The sequence below is a fragment of the Homalodisca vitripennis genome, chromosome 8 (assembly GCF_021130785.1).
Source record: "Homalodisca vitripennis isolate AUS2020 chromosome 8, UT_GWSS_2.1, whole genome shotgun sequence".
NCBI lineage: Eukaryota > Metazoa > Arthropoda > Insecta > Hemiptera > Cicadellidae > Homalodisca > Homalodisca vitripennis.
The window spans coordinates 10,558,811-10,577,834 of record NC_060214.1 but is presented as its reverse complement, the minus strand read 5'-3'; the positions used below and the strand labels follow the sequence as shown (position 1 = coordinate 10,577,834).

At 41.0% G+C, this 19,024-nt stretch overlaps 1 protein-coding gene across 3 annotated transcripts in view; it reads right to left on the bottom strand.

Moving 5' to 3' along the window:
• LOC124367282 (A-kinase anchor protein 1, mitochondrial) overlaps positions 1 to 17,969 on the bottom strand; it is an 89,917-nt gene extending 71,948 nt beyond the window's left edge. For 2 of the 3 annotated variants that reach the window (XM_046823989.1, XM_046823993.1), the window contains exon 1: positions 17,796 to 17,969. The gene's annotated coding sequence lies outside the window, so the exon portion shown is untranslated. The remainder of the gene's footprint in view (positions 1 to 17,795) is intronic. The other variant, XM_046823994.1, reaches the window with a different exon arrangement.
• Positions 17,970 to 19,024: the final 1,055 nt, after the last annotated feature.

The window sequence follows — 19,024 nt, the reverse complement described above, 5'->3', positions numbered from 1 at the left end:
CATTAGAGTCGTTTCAGTTAATCCGGAAATTAGGTTCATCACACAAGTTACACAGCAAACACTGAGGGAACGCTGTCCGGTTTATCGTGTCGGATTAGTGAGGTTTTAATTAAAGTACCGAAAATTGTACACGATCTTTGAGATTTTTACCCACAAAAACTGATATTACACTATAGCCCCATGTTTTATATAATTTTTATCGTACAATCTTGCAATATAAATTTTTAACACGATCCAAGCGTATCCAAACAACGTTTTAGTGTTTTTAAATTGAGAATTCAATGCACTTGATTACGTACGAGCCATACCTCCGAAACAGGGACATTTTTTACAAGTAACGTAGATTACGAAGTGACACGTTCGCACCAGTGACAAGTGGAAAGTGCCGCCCGCCCGCCCGCGAGTGTGAGTGTTGTGAGGAAGTGCGAGACCGCGTCTGTCTCAGCTTGGCTCGGCTATTTGTGTGTCGCTTGTGCTACTAAAATAGTGCATGTGGACCGCACTGTTGTCCGCGCACTCACACACTCGCCACGTGCTCTCTCCCTGCACCCTCGTGCACGTATCCGATGTCTCCATGGATACCTGGAGTGTGACCACACAACTGTCAAACGTCTGTACACCGAGACGAGTCCACGCCGATGTGCAGATGATCCACTTTGGTACAGACATCTGCACCGTTTGAAACAACTGTTAGGAGGTATTCTGAGTTCCGAAGTGACCGAAAACGTGGGTCGTACCCGCGCTTCGAATGGGGGTGTCAACGAACCACACTACCATAGTGGACTTGATCCTCAGGAGTATTTGGTCAAACTACCAAAGTGATTTAAGCTTATGCGTGGACTTGATCCTCAGGACTATTTAGTCAAACTACCATCGTGATTTAAGCTTCCGCATGGACTTCATCCTCAGGAGTTTTTATCCACACTACCATCGTGGACTCGATGCTCAGCAGTATTTAGCCACACTACCATCGTGATTTAAGCTTCCGCGTGGACTTGATCCTCAGGAGTTTTTTAGCCACACTACCATCGTGGACTTGATCCTCAGCACTATTTAGCCACACTATCCATCGTGATTTAAGCTTCCGCGTGGACTTGATCCTCAGGAGTTTTTAGACACACTACCATCGTGATTTAAACTTCTGCATGCACCTGATCCTCAGGAGTATTTGGTCAAACTACCATCGTGATTTAAGCTTCTGCTTGCACTTGACCCTCAGGAGTTTTTAGACACACTACCATCGTGATTTAAAACTTCTGCATGCACTTGATCCTCAGGAGTATTTAACCATACTACCATCGTGATTTAACCTTCTGCTTGCACTTGACCCTCAGGAGTTTTTAGACACACTACCATCGTGATTTAAGCTTCCGCGTGGACTTGATCCTCAGGAGTTTTTAGCCACACTACCATCGTAGACTTGATCCTCAACAGTATTTAGCATGCAACACTATTATTATCATCCGCTTTTGGAATTGTTCGTCATTACATGTTTGACAATTTCACAAGAGAACAAAATCTGACGAAGTAAAAAATATCAGCCGGACATTTCAACTCGCCGAGTGGCCTTGTACTGGATTTGACGAGAGTTATTCAGTGAATGTGAAAAACAACACCCTGGTTAATAAACAAAGTAATACTACGCGTATTTTCAGTGCTGGTGAAGTTATAGCATATGTTTGGGCTTTATGCCCAAAGTCCGTCAAGATGATACATAACTTTGCTGAAGTGACTCGATAAAAGAACCACCGATAAAAATGCCAATATGGTTTTAGCCACGATCCCGAAGTTCAGGGACACCAGACCTGAACCGGTACCTTCATCTTTACGCCGAGTCCTTACGTAAACAGTTTCAACAATTACACCACAATACACACAGTATTGACAGTTCTTAGTTACATATAATTAACGAGCGGTAACAATGTAAAGGCTGAAGTTGTGAGTGCACCGAGAGCACAATTAGCGACTGAGATGCAGAGTCAGCGCGATACACGGAGTGTCGGGTCGGGTCACACGTGGGGGGGCACCGCGTCTACAAGTAAACATCGAAATACTCCACTCACAACGCTGCGTCCTCCGTCACACAAGCGTCAATCGAGCAATGCACAATTAATATGTTTTTATTTACTCAGCTTTGGTTGTTGCGTATATACCGCGTATATGCGTCCCCAAAACCAAAAAAACTCAATTGTTTTGCCCCACCTCTTTCAGCGATTATTCTTCGATCAGAAAAAATTCTTTACGATTTTCAATTGGAAGCCAAAACCATAAAAACTATTCCATACCATGTTTCCAAATTTCAAATACATACAAATCCAAACATAACAATTAATGAAAACATATCAATTTTTTAAATAACTATTCGTAGATTTATAAACCGAAAGCTAAAAAACCAAAAATAGCTTTGTTGTCTTCAGAGGATAACACGATTTCGGACATTTGCCATCGTTGTAAGGTATAAAAAGGTAAAACACTACGTTTCGAGGATTGGAATCTTTCCTCTTCGTCAGGTGGGAGAGGTATTAATACCATGGCAACTTTCCGAAATCCTGTTATCCTTTCAAACCTTCCATCGTCAATAACAAAACTTCAAACAAACATTTTGGTCTTATTTATCGTTTCAATGCGCATTATAGGCGTATAATTCCAATAGTGATATGAGCCATCTTGATATCAGACTCACTAAATACCTCAAGTTAAAATAGGCAACATACATTAGTACAGTACTCTCTGTGGTGCATAAAATATGGCTGTAGGAATCGATGCTTCTAATGTAATATTTTATGAGTTCCTTGAGTAATATTTCATAACAAGAGTATTTTTTCCCTTGATTAAAAAATTAGAAACATCTATTATTGTAATGATTCTTATCCTTTTATCCACTTTTTACCGACCTTACCTACAAAATAGCCCAAAATTTTTTTTGCATTTCCTCTCTCCATAGAAGATATTTAAAAGGCTATATAAGTGTGATTTGAAAACTGCTCATACAAAAACAGGCACATGTCCGGTCAGATCAGGCGTCTAATCTAACCGTCGCATGTCACCGGACCGCTGGCAGCAGTTCGCAATCTAAATCAGGCCTAGTGCAGTTTACCGCTCACTGCGTACGTGCGACCTACGATGATTCACCGCGGTCCTACACAGTCCCTGACTTGTTCACTTCATGTTTACTTTTCTGTACCGATCAATGCACCGAAACATGTACTTTAAGATACCACTTTCCACGATTTTAAATTGTTTTCGAGCCTAGTTTAGAATATACATTTTGAACTCCATGATAGACCTACTAAGTGTACAAAGTGATAATATACCGATATTTGCATAATGAGTTTACACCATACAGCAATGTTAGATCTTCAACCATACATCTTAATGTGTTGATATTGTTTCGCTACAGCATGAAAATGAACAATTTGGCATCTTAATTCATTCAAAAACAAACAAAAAAACTCAATCATAACTCATACATTTTGTAAAGTAAATGTTAGACTGACATGTAAAATGTTTAAAACTTTCACGTAATAAAAAGAATGAATTATTTCACCGTATTGATTCTGATGTTAGTCCAGAGCGCATGTATTGATAGCACTGTGCTGATTCTCCGAAACGGTAACTGATCTACCTCCTCCTCAACACATGTATTTTGTTCCCACTTTTCCTTCTGCAGTTGCGCAACAGTTTGCTCACGTTTTATATAATCCCGGCTCGTAAAGACAAGCGGGCCTGATGACACCCACACGTGAATCACGTGACTACTCGGGAGCTTTAAACGTACACAAGGAACAAGGAAATCATGGCTGCAACCTTTAACATTTAAGTATTGACCGTCAGTATAACACACTACTAGGCTACTCGTGTTACATGATAGAATGTCGTATCATTGTAAGCAGTTTGTTTGCAAATTTATTTATTCTGCGATTTTTTCGTTGCCAACATGGTTACACAAGAGACAAACATAAACATGTTCGCTAACGCTCAGCCAAATCCTACGGGGTCACGTGTACCGCCATCGAACTAGATGTCGGTAGTACGTAAATGAAGTCTCATTCAAAATTTCGAACCTTCAATTCAGTTTGTTCTCTTCATATCATGTGGAGAAACGGACAGATGGATGGACAGATATACGACATTTCTCCAGTCCCTCGAGTGAAAGGCTTCGCTAACGTTCAGTCAACAATAATCGTGTGCATCCTCGTCTAGAACCAAATATTGCCTTTGGCGCATGTTTCGTTTGCTAACCCCACATTTCTTCTGAGCAGTACCTTTACATGAATTAGCAACTCCTTCCCACTGTACTCAGTTCTAAAAGTCCCTTAGATTATTGTACAGTAACTGAAACATAACAACAGGCATTTAGCTTGCTAAAACGTTTCTTGACAAACATAAAACAGTAACAGGATCACTATACTTAAACAAGTGAGAATTTTCTAATTTTTAAAAATAATTCCAAGAGTGATATTTCCCCCAATTCAGTAGTTTGCTATCTCGTTAAAAACACACGCATAAGTTAGTAAGACACACGAGTGGTCCTATTTCAAGATAACTGTGCTTACAAGTGTGTATTCTCACCTCATCATCGTTCACCAGCTCAATTATAGAAATACAGAAATCATTGGGTCGGGGACTGACTAGGCCTGAGTGGGACCGGGGTCAAACATAATCGCCCCATAATTGCGCTAAACGACCTGCGCGGTAGGTCAGTCTAGCCACTTCCGTCCCCTGAGGGGTGAGGGGGGGAGTGCCTCTCACCTGCCTCTCTCTGCCGGACCTCTCCTCAGAACACGTCAAGATTACAGTTGAAAGGTCAACAGGACCTTGCCATTCTAAAATCCTCTAATCTTGAAAATTATGTATTCATCAATAAAGGATATATCAGACTGACCATTTCCATGCTGTTGACAGTACAAGACACAGTATTTAGAACAGGTAGAACTGGCAGGTTTCTCCAAACCCGGTGCTTGTGCCTGATCTGTAGTGTACGATTTGTAAGTTGTGTGGTTTACGCACAGGCTGGATGTTCATCCTTACTCACTGAAAGTACGGTTTTCAAGTCAGAGCATATATATATATATATATATATATATATATATATATATATATATATATATACATACATATATATATATATATATATATATATATATATATATACATACATGGTGTTCATTTTAAAACTTCAAACTCGTATAAGTTGTCATTTAAAAATGTTGGCTTTGGGTACGGGAGGGGCGCATAGGGGTGAGCACCCCCATTTTCAAAATAATCCCCCCCCCCCCCAATTAGTACTATACACTCCCGTTTACAGGCTTTTGATACTTGGCCTGTCAGTCTTTTAATAAGAGTTTGAAGTTTTCAAATGAACACCCTATGAGTATATGAGTACCATTGTGTGCCTTCCTTCTACTAATATGTATACCAAATATCTATACATACTCTGTAGCCTTACAGGCAGGTATCTAAACTAAGAGACACAATTAGAAGATAGTTCAGTATTCCTAAATTCCGTAAAACCACAATAATTGTAAAAGACCACCGCAGTGTACTGAACCCCACAACAAGGACATGTCGCCAGGATGCACTACTTCAGTTAGGCAAGCGATTAATCAGCAGCGTACAGGAAGAGGTTAGGTTAGAATCAAGATGGCGCCGGGCGGCCGGTCCCACAATCAGCTGGAGGAAGAGAACAGCTGTTGGTGCGGTCAAGGCCGCGCGGCCCGTGCTGTGTCTGGCCAGAGACAGGTCAGCGACCACGGTCGTCGCTGCAGAACTACTAGCACCACACACAAGACACACATGTAGGAATTCCCATAGAACATTGTGGGCATCAGACTAGAGTTTATGTGGCAGTCATCCCAAAATATCAATATTTTAGAGGCCAATTGTTTTATTTATACCGGGCTTGGATGACATGCTAGCCACGACCTTTCCTTAACGACGGTTGGCACGAAAATCCTAGCAACACAACACCATTCTTTGTTTGAAGTTTGTTTTCACGACGGAAGGATTGTGGAGGAAACAGGATTTTTCCGGAAATTTAACATAGTTCAATAATAGAAAAAATCAGTAACACAACTGTATCACTGAACGATGCCAAATGTCCGGAAAAATCCTGTTCCATTAACACAACACCAGTTTTGAATTTGTTGCAAATGCTCCAAATTTACACAGAAATGAATTATGGGTGAAATCTTAGTAAATCAAAATTAAAATAGAAAAAAAAACATTAAAATATCAAACAAGACACTAACTAGCTGCATGATTTTTTTGAATTCATATTTAAAAACCTTGAAATATTAGGGACAAGGGATACATTTGAAATCTAAACAAATTACATTTATTTATTTACAACTGAACTTGAATGTATGTAGAATCTTGGAGCATTGGAAAAACGGTTTATTGTAGTATCACTAGTATAAAGGAATACAACATTTTCCAATATATAATTTTTTATTTTGTGCAAGGCCTTCCTCAATCAAAGATTCCATCATCAGGCACTTCAAAAATTATCAAATGTTTACATTTTTGTAATAATAATTAATTTTATAATAACATATGGTAAACAATTTGGATGTACGGTTAGCCAGTGTAAAATATTTAATCAGAATTTAATTTTAATTTTTTTATATTAAATGTATGTAATTCATTACATAATGAGAAATTTTATATTAATTGATAAACGAAGTATTTTGGGAAATTCATGACGAACATTTTATCTTAATGTGGTATGTAGATAAAAATAACCAGCACAGGGAGTAATAACGAAGTGTATATACGTAGATTAGAACATCATCAAGACAAAGTTAATCAAGTACACCTGTATTGCACAGAATTGCAATTTGGATCCATCACTGTATAAAAAAGGACAACTTGTTCACATATTTTAATGCAACCTTCACACTTTATACTTTCTTTCAGTTTCTTCTCTCGAGAATATCTCGGTTTCGTTGGTGAAAAACTGTGTACAAAAAGTATCCGAACCGTTCCACCGCCCGTCTTATCGCATGACCCCGATGGTATTTTAATGCGCGCTTCACTTTTTTCAGCCGTACAATCGCAATGTCGCTGCTATCAGGGGCGATAATAGAGTGCAACGCCACCAGTGTCAAGTTCAGAGGCCGGCGAAAATCATGCGACCTATGAAAAAGTAGCGTTCGTCTACACTGTACAGTCCGTCAGATATGAGGCCAGCTAAATTAACCCTCGTCTCAGTCCACTGGTGAATGGAATCTGCATTGAAAGGAGTTTGCATTGATAAAGGACAGGATAGTAGTTTTCATCGTTAGGAGCAAAAGTGGTTGCATTTGGCGCACAATCGGCTTAGTCTCGAAAAAAGACTTAACAAGTTTTATTTCCATTGTTAACTACATATTAACTCTACGTAGATTTACAGTACTGTTACGTTTACGTATAAACCAGCTCTGTTAAGTGCATTAATTCTGATGAAACAACTAGGATTGTGCGACAGCTGATTGTTCAGATTTCTGTTTTCGTTACAGAAATTAGCCTCAGAAGAGGAGCGACTATCGACTGCGTTAGTTACGGCAAAAGCCGACATGACAAGAGGCACCGAAATGACTGAAAAATCAAACAATATATAGCTTTATTTTTTTAGCTTGAAATACCATAGTTAAGACTAATGTAAACGATCACCGTATCGGAGGTTCATGAGTTATAACTGTAGTAACTGTTTGTGGCCTGTATTACAGTCCGCATTCATTCAGATTGAAAGGCAACTCACTCAATATGACCAACTCGATTCACGATACATCATACGATTCGGTGTTTACTGAGAGAAATCGATTTTCAAACTCACTGTTCCCCAATACTGCACTATTTAAGGATAATGTTATTGTAACAACTAAATTACTGCAGCAACAAGTAACAATACACAATCTGGATTTTTGCTATTGTTAAATGCTCAGTCACGGCGAGGGTGAGGTACAGGCAATGACTGGACCAAAGCAATGGACGAGTTATTCAGCTACACAACCTGGCTTGTTGCTATTGTTAAATACTCAGTCACGACGAGGGTAAGGTACAGACGATGACTGGACTAAAGCAATGGACGAGTTATTCAGCTACACAATCTGGCTTGTTGCTATTGTTAAATACTCAGTCACGACGAGGGTAAGGTACAGACGATGACTGGACTAAAGCAATGGACGAGTTATTCAGCTACACAATCTGGCTTGTTGCTATTGTTAAATACTCAGTCACGACGAGGGTAAGGTACAGACGATGACTGGACTAAAGCAATGGACGAGTTATTCAGCTACACAATCTGGCTTGTTGCTATTGTTAAATACTCAGTCACGACGAGGGTGAGGTACAGGCAATGACTGGACTAAAGCAATGGACGAGTTATTCTGCTACACAATCTGGCTTGTTGCTATTGTTAAATGCTCAGTCACGGCGAGGGTGAGGTACAGGCAATGACTGGACTAAAGCAATGGACGAGTTATTCTGCTACACAATCTGGCTTGTTGCTATTGTTAAATACTCAGTCACGGCGAGGGTGAGGTACAGGCAATGACTGGACTAAAGCAATGGACGAGTTATTCAGCTACACAATCTGGCTTGTTGCTATTGTTAAATGCTCAGTCACGGCGAGGGTAAGGTACAGACGATGACTGGACTAAAGCAATGGACGAGTTATTCAGCTACACAATCTGGCTTGTTGCTATTGTTAAATGCTCAGTCACGGCGAGGATAAGGTACAGACGATGACTGGACTAAAGCAATGGACGAGTTATTCAGCTACACAATCTGGCTTGTTGCTATTGTTAAATACTCAGTCACGGCGAGGGTGAGGTACAGGCAATGACTGGACTAAAGCAATGGACGAGTTATTCTGCTACACAATCTGGCTTGTTGCTATTGTTAAATACTCAGTCACGGCGAGGATAAGGTACAGACGATGACTGGACTAAAGCAATGGACGAGTTATTCTGCTACACAATCTGGCTTGTTGCTATTGTTAAATACTCAGTCACGGCGAGGATAAGGTACAGACGATGACTGGACTAAAGCAATGGACGAGTTATTCTGCTACACAATCTGGCTTGTTGCTATTGTTAAATACTCAGTCACGGCGAGGGTAAGGTACAGACGATGACTGGACAAAAGCAATGGACGAGTTATTCTGCTACACAATCTGGCTTGTTGCTATTGTTAAATACTCAGTCACGGCGAGGATAAGGTACAGACGATGACTGGACTAAAGCAATGGACGAGTTATTCTGCTACACAATCTGGCTTGTTGCTATTGTTAAATACTCAGTCACGGCGAGGATAAGGTACAGACGATGACTGGACTAAAGCAATGGACGAGTTATTCTGCTACACAATCTGGCTTGTTGCTATTGTTAAATACTCAGTCACGGCGAGGATAAGGTACAGACGATGACTGGACAAAAGCAATGGACGAGTTATTCTGCTACACAATCTGGCTTGTTGCTATTGTTAAATACTCAGTCACGGCGAGGATAAGGTACAGACGATGACTGGACTAAAGCAATGGACGAGTTATTCTGCTACACAATCTGGCTTGTTGCTATTGTTAAATACTCAGTCACGACGAGGGTGAGGTACAGACGATGACTGGACAAAAGCAATGGACGAGTTATTCAGCTACACAATCTGGCTTGTTGCTATTGTTAAATACTCAGTCACGGCGAGGATAAGGTACAGACGATGACTGGACTAAAGCAATGGACGAGTTATTCAGCTACACAATCTGGCTTGTTGCTATTGTTAAATACTCAGTCACGACGAGGGTGAGGTACAGACGATGACTGGACTAAAGCAATGGACGAGTTATTCAGCTACACAATCTGGCTTGTTGCTATTGTTAAATACTCAGTCACGGCGAGGGTAAGGTACAGACGATGACTGGACTAAAAGCAATGGACGAGTTATTCTGCTACACAATCTGGCTTGTTGCTATTGTTAAATACTCAGTCACGGCGAGGGTGAGGTAACATGTGGAGTCGTAGTAACATGTAGGAGTAAGTCACAACACGTGTCGCGTAACAGAGTAGGAGTAAGTCACAACACGTGTGCGTAACAGAGTAGGAGTAAGTCACAACACGTGTCGCGTAACAGAGTAGGAGTAAGTCACAACACGTGTCGCGTAACAGAGTAGGAGTAAGTCACAACACGTGTCGCGTAACAGAGTAGGAGTAAGTCACAACACGTGTCGCGTAACAGAGTAGGAGTAAGTCACAACACGTGTCGCGTAACAGAGTAGGAGTAAGTCACAACACGTGTCGCGTAACAGAGTAGGAGTAAGTCACAACACGTGTCGCGTAACAGAGTAGGAGTAAGTCACAACACGTGTCGCGTAACAGAGTAGGAGTAAGTCACAACACGTGTCGCGTAACAGAGTAGGAGTAAGTCACAACGCGTGTCGCGTAACAGAGTAGGAGTAAGTCACAACACGTGTCGCGTAACAGAGTAGGAGTAAGTCACATCACGTGTCGCGTAACAGAGTAGGAGTAAGTCACAACGCGTGTCGCGTAACAGAGTAGGAGTAAGTCACAACGCGTGTCGCGTAACAGAGTAGGAGTAAGTCACAACGCGTGTCGCGTAACAGAGTAGGAGTAAGTCACAACACGTGTCGCGTAACAGAGTAGGAGTAAGTCACAACGCGTGTCGCGTAACAGAGTAGGAGTAAGTCACATCGCGTGTCGCGTAACAGAGTAGGAGTAAGTCACAACACGTGTCGCGTAACAGAGTAGGAGTAAGTCACAACACGTGTCGCGTAACAGAGTAGGAGTAAGTCACAACGCGTGTCGCGTAACAGAGTAGGAGTAAGTCACAACACGTGTCGCGTAACAGAGTAGGAGTAAGTCACAACACGTGTCGCGTAACAGAGTAGGAGTAAGTCACAACACGTGTCGCGTAACAGAGTAGGAGTAAGTCACAACACGTGTCGCGTAACAGAGTAGGAGTAAGTCACAACACGTGTCGCGTAACAGAGTAGGAGTAAGTCACAACACGTGTCGCGTAACAGAGTAGGAGTAAGTCACAACGCGTGTCGCGTAACAGAGTAGGAGTAAGTCACACAACACGTGTCGCGTAACAGAGTAGGAGTAAGTCACAACGCGTGTCGCGTAACAGAGTAGGAGTAAGTCACAACACGTGTCGCGTAACAGAGTAGGAGTGCGCCCCAACGTACCACGTAACTTGTATGCGATTAAACGGCAAATAAATGTTTATATCCCCAGTTAAACAAACTGTGTCAGCCTACTGAGTGATAGGTTTCAACAACGCTCCACCAATCTCCATGATTCACCTTCATCGAACCATGAGTCACGTCTGTGATGAAACTCCACGCAAAACTCTAAAGATGAATTCTTTCTCGATATATCTCGCCATGTGCTGAGTTCATATTTTTTTCATTAAGTTGTATTTCAAATCATTGTTTAAATAACGAAAGTCTACACACCAAGTTACCATTATTGGACATGACGGGATAATCAGGCTACAAGTGCTGATTGATATATAACAAGTTTAAATCAAGTTTAAAGTTTATGAGTATGCTGAGTTTGTAAACAAAATTATTTATGTTATTATCTCGTTGCTATGGTACAACTGCAAGATATTCGCTAACCACAGCCAAATCTCCATAATCGAACTCAGTGTATCTCATATAGAAATGGAACTTCGAGCTCAATTTCAACTGACAAACCTCAACTGACAATAGACAGGCAGATTTTGAAATTTTCCCATCCCCAAGGGTTAGGCTTCGCTAACGCTCAGCAAAACATTGATACAGAGTGACATTAATAAACAATACCCGGCAGATCTGTACTAGCTGGTACGCATTTGTCGATGTACCTTGTCGATCGCATAGACATGTGGCCACAGATCTGTCTAACTGGCAGACCCTTGTCGATGCACAACACCAGTTTTAGGTATCGCACAGACACGTGGCCACAGATCTGTCTAACTGGCAGACCCTTGTCGATGTACAACACCAGTTTTAGGTATCGCACAGACACGTGGCCACAGATCTGTCTAACTGGCAGACCCTTGTCGATGTACAACACCAGTTTTAGCTATCGCACAGACACGTAGCCACAGATCTGTCTAACTGGCAGACCCTTGTCGATATACAACACCTGTTTTCGTTATCGCACAGACACGTGGCCACAGATCTGTACTAACTGGCAGACCCTTGTCGATGCACAACACCAGTTTTCGTTATCGCACAGACACGTAGCCACAGATCTGTCTAACTGGCAGACCCTTGTCAATGTACAACACCAGTTTTAGCTATCGCACAGACACGTAGCCACAGATCTGTACTATCTGGCAGACCCTTGTCGATATACAACACCTGTTTTCGTTATCGCACAGTCACGTTGCCACAGATCTGTCTAACTGGCAGACCCCTTGTCGATGCACAACACCAGTTTTCGTTATCGCACAGACACGTAGCCACAGATCTGTACTATCTGGCAGACCCTTGTCAATATACAACACCTGTTTTCGTTATCGCACAGACACGTGGCCACAGATCTGTACTAACTGGCAGACCCTTGTCGATGTACAACACCAGTTTTTCGTTATCGCACAGACACGTGGCCACAGATCTGTACTAACTGGCAGACCCTTGTCGATGTACAACACCTGTTTTAGCTATCGCACAGACACGTGGCCACAGATCTGTACTAACTGGCAGACCCTTGTCGATGTACAACACCGGTTTTCGTTATCGCACAGACACGTGGCCACAGATCTGTACTAACTGGCAGACCCTTGTCGATGTACAACACCTGTTTTAGGTATCGCACAGACACGTAGCAACAGATCTGTACTATCTGGCAGACCCTTGTCAATATACAACACCTGTTTTCGTTATCGCACAGTCACGTTGCCACAGATCTGTACTAACTGGCAGACCCCTGTCGATGTACAACACCTGTTTTAGGTATCGCACAGACACGTGGCCTCAGATCTGTACTAACTGGCAGACCCTTGTCGATGTACAACACCAGTTTTAGCTATCGCACAGAGACACGTGGCCACAGATCTGTACTAACTGGCAGACCCTTGTCGATGCACAACACCAGTTTTAGGTATCGCACAGACATGTGGCCACAGATCTGTACTAACTGACAGACCCTTGTCGATGCACAACACCAGTTTTAGGTATCGCACAGACACGTGGCCACAGATCTGTACTAACTGGCAGACCCTTGTCGATGCACAACACCAGTTTTAGGTATCGCACAGACACGTGGCCACAGATCTGTACTAACTGGCAGACCCTTGTCGATGCACAACACCAGTTTTTAGGTATCGCACAGACACGTGGCCACAGATCTGTACTAACTGGCAGACCCTTGTCGATGCACAACACCAGTTTTAGGTATCGCACAGACACGTGGCCACAGATCTGTCTAACTGGCAGACCCTTGTCGATGCACAACACCAGTTTTAGGTATCGCACAGACACGTGGCCACAGATCTGTACTAACTGGCAGACCCTTGTCGATGTACAACACCTGTTTTAGGTATCGCACAGACACGTGGCCACAGATCTGTACTAACTGGCAGACCCTTGTCGATGCACAACACCAGTTTTAGGTATCGCACAGACACGTGGCCACAGATCTGTACTAACTGGCAGACCCTTGTCGATGTACAACACCTGTTTTAGGTATCGCACAGACACGTGGCCACAGATCTGTACTAACTGGCAGACCCTTGTCGATGTACAACACCAGTTTTCGTTATCGCACAGACACGTGGCCACAGATCTGTACTAACTGGCAGACCCTTGTCGATGTACAACACCTGTTTTAGGTATCGCACAGACACGTGGCCACAGATCTGTACTAACTGGCAGACCCTTGTCGATGTACAACACCTGTTTTAGGTATCGCACAGACACGTGGCCACAGATCTGTACTAACTGGCAGACCCTTGTCGATGTACAACACCAGTTTTAGGTATCGCACAGACACGTGGCCACAGATCTGTACTAACTGGCAGACCCTTGTCGATGTACAACACCTGTTTTAGGTATCGCACAGACACGTGGCCACAGATCTGTACTAACTGGCAGAACCTTGTCGATGTACAACACCGGTTTTTGCTAGAGCTGGTATTTATCGACTCCTTGTCCACGTAATTAGCACAGGCTGTAACGTGCGGGCTAACTTGTCGGCGTTGAGCAAGTAGAATCGACCGACTTTCAGCAATCAGGACACTCACTCACCGCCTCCGCAGTCACCGCCGCTGGCGGCGGCATTCCACGGCCGGCCAAGGGCTTTGTGTGTAAGGTAATCAGATAGCAGTGCAAGTAGAAAGGGTTAGGTGGGGAGGGGGGAGTATCCGCAAGTATTTCCGCTAAATACCGCCAAAGAAATGTCATAATGTCAAATATCCCAAACATTGTCAAACTGCAAGAAGGTACTTCATTGCTACAAAAGAACTACTTGCTTAAATTCTTTGACTACGCCTATTTTACAATTGAGTACGGGATTTCCATTCTGTACACTAAATAAAGCTCCGCTATGGTTAATGATAACAATTCTTTTATTGGATTATGACAATAAATCATTGCAGTGCAAAGGTCAGTTTTATATAAAATACCTAACTGTACCCCTTCATACTCGCAACACACATACAAACAAACAATGAGTGCTCGCTATCTCCTACATTCATGCAACATGAGACTCCGGGCTCTAACCAATTAATTTATGTTTACATTTTGATTCTCCCAGCAGCCAGCCACGAACTCTTCGCCGACTGTATAAACCCGCCGCCCTGTGCTGTTGGGTACGGTGGCTCTCTGCCTCTAGTCCATACCAGTGAATGTCAGTACCCTGTATGAGAAAGCACTTTGATCTACTCTACAGGGCAACTTCCAATATAGAGAGACAGGGCAGAGTCAGCAATTCAGGCTCCCTGAAAGCATCCCTACACGACTTTCTGATGTTTAATTGAGAAATTATTATTTTCTAGTCTCAATACTCTTACTACATTGTATTTTATTAAGGAGTCCAACAATCGTGGAGGGGTTTCGTGGTTCCCTTCAGGAAAGGGCGTGAGGGTCAAGAGTCAAGGACGTAGCCAGCGAGGGGGTCCAAGGGAACCGGACCCTCCCCCCCAAATTTCAATTTTTCAATTATTTCCTGAACAAACAATTATTATTATTTAAATAATTCAGTATTACTGACATGTACAGCTGATAGATCGTTCTCAACATTAAACGGGTCAAGAATTTTTTTTTAGGAGCAAAATGGGGAATGAGTGTTTGACTACATTTGCCTTACTTTCTGTCCACTACAGGAAAATATCAGTCGTCTTAACCCCCCCCCCCCCAAGTTTTCCTAGCTACGTTCTCGGGAGGGTATATTTCAATTTAATTATATTTTCCAAAAAAGTCTTGTACCTAACGGAAAGACTTCCTACTGACGCACTATCGCTTTAAAGCTCGGTACGTGTTAAATTAGTATAATTACCAAAATAAATCCAAAATAATTATTTACTGTAATATGGATGGAATTAAGTTAATAAACTCCTTGTTATTAGTTTTTAAATTCATTAGCTACCGCGTACAAACGGATAAAATAGCCGTAGTTGCTAAATTTTAACTTTCTGATTGCCCCTAGCCATTATTCGTAGACCTACCCCTGGCAAACGACGCATGTTTCAACATTCACAGAAGTACTAGTGTTAAGTGGTCTCTCAATAAATCACTCGTGCTAATAAAATGAATGATAACTTTCTGATTGCCCCTCGCCATTACTCGTAGACCTACCACTGGCAAACGACGCATGTTTCAACATTCACAGAAGTACTAGTGTTAAGTGATCTTCCAATAAATCACTCGTGCTAATAAAATGAATGATAACTTTCTGATTGCCCCTCGCCATTATTCGTAAACCAACCACTGGCAAACGACGCATGTTTCAACATTCACAGAAGTACTAGTGTTAAGTGATCTTTCAATAAATCACTCGTGATAGCAAAGTGAATGATAACTTTCTGATTGCCCCTAGCCATTACTCGTAGACCTACCCCTGGCAAACGACGCATGTTCAACATTCACAGAAGTACTAGTGTTAAGTGATCTTCTAATAAATCACTCGTGCTAATAAAATGAATGATAACTTTCTGATTGCCCCTCGCCATTACTCGTAGACGTACCCCTGGCAAACGACGCATGTTTCAACATTCACAGAAGTACTAGTGTTAAGTGATCTTTCAATAAATCACTCGTGCTAATAAAATGAATGATAACTTTCTGATTGCCCCTCGCCATTACTCGTAGACCTACCCCTGGCAAACGACGCATGTTTCAACATTCACAGAAGTACTAGTGTTAAGTGATCTTTCAATAAATCACTCGAGCTAATAAAATGAATGATAACTTTCTGATTGCCCCTCGCCATTACTCGTAGACCTACCCCTGGCAAACGACGCATGTTTCAACATTCACAGAAGTACTAGTGTTAAGTGATCTTCCCATAAATCACTCGTGATAGCAAAGTGAATGATAACGGAATCAATATCAATGCACACTCTTCAACCGTAAGCGATTCGATAAGCCATAAAAATACCGTACCTGCAACCAAATAAATATTAAGAATAATTTACAATAGCTGAGTGGTTGTTGTTAAATGCTGTATTTAACAAATCAATACAATACTGATCCTTTTAATACAATTTTTTTCCACAACGACGCCAAATGCATAATGTTATTAATGTATTGGAATTTACGTTTAATAAAACTCATTATAATAATTGTTTACTACGGCAATTGAACATTTACACTAAATGGATTTAACAAGCCCACGGACGGCTCTAGTGAGGGGGCGCAAGGGACTTTCCTAGGCTTCGGCGGTGTACAATTACCACACAGTTTGTAAATTAAATATGATTTATGCTAAGCATAACACAACTCTTATGTTCTGCTACAGAAATCCCGATCTATGTGATATATGTTAAAAGTTCTCTGTCCTGACCTCAAGGATCTCGCCCCTAACGTTAATGCAGTTTTGTACCACCACCAACTTAACTTTCTTCCCCTAACATTGTTTGATATTATTTTATCTTATTTTAAAATCATTTAAATACTAAAATACAGTGAAAATATCTAATAAAAAATGTGTGACAGTCGATTTATTGATGGCGGTTTGAACACCATCATCTATCTCTATCTTTAGCCACATTACTGAAATAAGTTTGACTAAAAATACATCCACCCTATTTAGATTATACGAAAATTTCACTCTATGACAGTTATGGCCAAACATTACTCGTAAAACAAATTAATTCAAATTTTTTAACAATAGGACTTTACAAACTATAAAAGAATTACCCGAACCAAAATTTCGTGCCATTGAAATCACTAAAATTATTTTACATTTCGCACTTTTGTATTGAAAACAAACATAAATCCGAAACAAAATCACCTATGCAAAAATTTGACCAATGGCGCATTAGAAATTTGCGACTTAACGGCTGAAACAGCTTACTTTTGTAGAAATTTAATTTTCATTTTGAATTTCCAAGTGGATATTATGACAGATGAAACGGTGGAAAACAACGTGGCCGAAACTGCGCCGCGCGCGCGGACGCGGAGTTCGCGGACGGAAATAACACGGTCGGTGAAAGGGATAGGGGAATTGATGGAACCTGGCATTCCTCGCCATATACGGGGAACACTGAACTGTCAAGAGTGCTGTAGAACATGTCAAGTCCACAACAAGATCATAGTGGAAGTACTGTAGAGAGATCGTACACGTACACGCACATATGTTAGCGCTTACCTGGGCCATCGTGTGTTCTAGGTTAGTCCACAGTTCTAGAGTACAGAGACGATGATGTACAGGGACCGAGCGGACAGGACCGACAGAAGATATGATAGTGACAGGACACAAAACGACACGCCGCAACAGCACACTGAGTCCGCACGGAAACTGAACTGACTGAGATTCGACCTGCTGCTCCTCTCTCTCTCACTCACTCCCTCTCGACTGACCGCACAATCGATACTGTTATCGCTACTATCGATACACGGCCACTCACTCACTCGCTCACAATGTAATGTTTTAGTTTGTCCGCAACACTTGATACAATACCTTGTACGTTATTTTTATATTGTTCAAGTATTCAGAATTTGGTGGGGGGAAAACGTCAATTAATATTCTTGAGTTTTAACATATAAAATTGAATATTCATTATACTTTAAATGACTTTTCTCTTTTATATGCAATTCTGTACAATTTTTAACTTCAAAGTAAAATATATAAATTGCTTTGCTGTAAACATAGTTTAAAATTAAAACATTTTAAAAAGTATTAAAATTTGTTTAAATTTATTTAAAATAATTGTCTAGTTTTTGAGGGCATAGTTTTCCATACACAACTTTAGGAATACTATAAAGGCATCTGATCAAATCAGAGCTCAGTGACTAGTATTTTAAATTTGATTTTAACATCCATTCACAAACAGGTCTAGTACTTTCAATTTTATTCAAGATTATCCATTCATAAACAGGTATAGTACTTTCAATTTTATTCAAGATTATCCATTCATAAACAGGTATAGTACTTTCAATTTTATTCAAGATTATATCCATTCATAAACAGGTATAGTACTTTCAATTTTATTCAAGATTATCCATTCATAAACAGGTATAGTACTTTCAATTTTATTCAAGATTATCCATTCATAAACAGGTATAGTACTTTCAATTTTATTCAAGATTATCCATTCAAAAACAGGTCAGGTCTGTAGTACTTTCAATTTTATTGAAATTTATCCATTCATAAACAGGTCTAGTACTTTCAATTTTATTGAAATTTATCCATTCATAAACAGGTCTAGTACTTTCAATTTTATTGAAATTTATCCATTCATAAACAGGTATAGTACTTTCAATTTTATTCAAGATTATCCATTCATAAACAGGTATAGTATTTCAATTTTATTCAAGATTATCCATTCATAAACAGGTATAGTACTTTCAATTTTATTCAAGATTATCCATTCATAA